Raw genomic sequence first — 2,967 nt, 5'->3', positions numbered from 1 at the left:
TTTTTTATTTTAACATTTGAGTAAAGCAGTTTCTGAGTGCAGCACTATATATCATTGAACTGAGAAAATCAGTGGCCTGAAAGATTAAATGGACAAAGAAGCTATTAACTGCTCTTGATATCCTGATGATACTTAAATATGACTTAAAGCATCACCTTAGGTCTTTGAAAGGAAATGTTTACATAATTACATCTATATTAGTTATCTATTGCTGCGTAACTATTCATCAGTGAATGATATGACTTGAAATATTGCATGTACAGTAAATCTCCTACATACAAACCTTCAAGTTGTAAACTTTCAAAGATGTGAATGTGCATTCTATCAACATCAGATGTGAGTGACATTGCAGCTTGTACTCTGTCTCCTGTTGCTGAAGATGTGATCCTTCAGCTCTACCATCTCCCACCTCCTCTCCTTCCTCCAGTCAGTAACTCTTCTTTCCGTTCACTCAATGCCAGCTGTTGTATTGTACTACTGTACATTTCAAAGTACTATACTTATAAGATTAAAAATGTCTCCTTTATTTTCTGTGTTTCTTTTTTGTATTTGTATGAAAAGTATTGTAAACCTATTACAGTACCGTACTATATGGCTGGTTTTGTTAGTTGGGTACCTAGGTTAGCTTTGGAGAAAAAAAAATATATTCAAAGGATGACATTCAGTTTAGTTCAGTTCAGTCGCTCAGTCGTGTCTGACTCTTTGGGACCCCATGAATCGCAGCACGCCAGGCCTCCCTGTCCATCACCAACTTCCGAAGTTCACCCAGACTCATGCCCATCGAGTCAGTGATGCCATCCAGCCATCTCATCCTCTATCATCCCCTTCTCCTCCCGCCCCCAATCCCTCCCAGCATCAGAGTCTTTTCCAATGAGTCAACTCTTCGCATGAGGTGGCCAAAGTACTGGAGTTTCAGCTTTAGCATCAGTTCTTCCAAAGAAACACCAAGGCTGATCTCCTTCAGAATGGACTGGTTGGATCTCCTTGCAGTCCAAGGGATTCCCAAGAGTCTTCTCCAACACCACAGTTCAAAAGCATCAATTCTTCGGTGCTCAGCTTTCTTCACAGTCCAACTCTCACATCCATACATGACCACTGGAAAAACCATAGCCTTGACTAGACGGACCTTTGTTGGCAAAGTAATGTCATTAATTGTAGTTAAAATAATGTTGTTTCTCAGAAGTTAATGAATGTACAAAATCTATTGATATAAATAGGATAATTTAAAGGTTAAAATCAACATTACAGTTTAAACTTTATTTTCTAGCCTTTAATAAAAATGTACATTTAAATATTTATAAAATTATTTTCCTTATACTCCAATTTACTAAAAATATCAAATAGCATGTTGTTTTTCAGTGTTTTTTTTTTTTTTTAATCTGCAGAATTTCTTTATGTTCCTCTTTAAATCTCAGATCTAGATGTTTTTACTCTCAGATCTGTTCACTTGTTATTTTCCTAACCTCTGTCAGAGGACTGTTTGTGCCCCACAAGTTTCTGTAGGGCAGGGACAAATTCTCTATCACTATCTTATGGTCTCCAGCTGGGCCTACAAATTAAAATGACACAAGACAGATTAAGAAGATAAAAACAATTTATGAAATTTTAACATGTACCTGAGAGCCTTTATAAGAGAACAAAGTCCCAAAGAAGTGACCAGAGCAGAGAGCTTTTAAATCTTTTATAAAAAGAAATAAAATATTTGTGAAGAATTAATAAAACAAAAGCATTTTGGATTGGGGTATTGAATGGCTAAGTAATAACTAAGAGATAAGAGTTTGTTTAACAAGGTTGTTTGTAAGCTTTCTCAAACCCCAATTCCTCATCTATGCTGATAAGAATATTTTCCTTCTTCCCAGTTTAGGAAGAGTACATTTTATATGCAAGTTTTATCTCTTGCTTTCAGGAAGAAAAAGGAGGGTCAGAGTGTCCTTCCTGAACTTGATGTTTCTTAAATGCCTTTAACTAAAAATAATCAATATGTTAGACACACAGTGTGAGGTGACATATCTGGTTTCCTTCACTCTCTTTGCAAGTTGGCTCTTATCTGAGTTTGAGCAATGCTTGAAACCATTAGAGGGACAAGGGAGAAGGATAAGACTGCATTTTTTATTCTCTTTCCCTGTTGCTAGCACTTTATCCAGGACTTGCCATATCTTACTCTATATGCCTTATATTCCACCCAATATATTTACCATTGTTTTACCTGTCACCAAGTGACCCACAGGCTAAGTATAATAATAGTACAACTGACCTTTGTTTATTTGACCTGTTTTAAATACTTGGAGTGGATTTTGTTTAGCAGGATTAAACTAATGGATGCAGTTCTTGTTACTCTGAGTGGTCCCAGAAAACAGAGCACAACACAGGATTTTAAGAGTAGGTCAATCAGCTCTGAGTCTGAGCATTGTATTGCTCTCCAAAAATATGATACAAAGACTCAAACATTAGATAGCTATTATATATTGTTGCATAAGTGGTGTAGCAGTTGAAGTCAAAGATTAAAAATACTGAATAATTACAATTTATCAACTGACAGAGCACAAATTGTGAGTACAAATATTACAGAATGGGCTGGCTGCTTCTGAATGATAAGCTTAGAACTTTGATATCTGAACTAGAAGAATAGACAGAGATACAGAGGATTATACAGAGACAGAATTGAAAGAGACACATGTACCTCAATGTTCATTGCAGCACTGTTTATAATAGCCAGGACATGGAACCAACCTAGATGTCCATCAGCAGATGAATGGATAAGAAAGCTGTGGTACATATACACAATGGAGTATCACTCAGCCATTAAAAAGAATACATTTGAATCAGTTCTAATGAGGTGGGTGAAACTGGAGCATATTATACAGAGTGAAGTAAGCCAGAAAGAAAAACACCAATACAGTATACTAACATATATATATGGAATTTAGAAAGATGGTAATGACAACCCTGTATGCAACACAGCAAAAG

The sequence above is a fragment of the Bubalus bubalis genome, chromosome 17 (genome assembly GCF_019923935.1).
Source record: "Bubalus bubalis isolate 160015118507 breed Murrah chromosome 17, NDDB_SH_1, whole genome shotgun sequence".
NCBI lineage: Eukaryota > Metazoa > Chordata > Mammalia > Artiodactyla > Bovidae > Bubalus > Bubalus bubalis.
Note: the sequence above shows the minus strand (reverse complement) of the source record.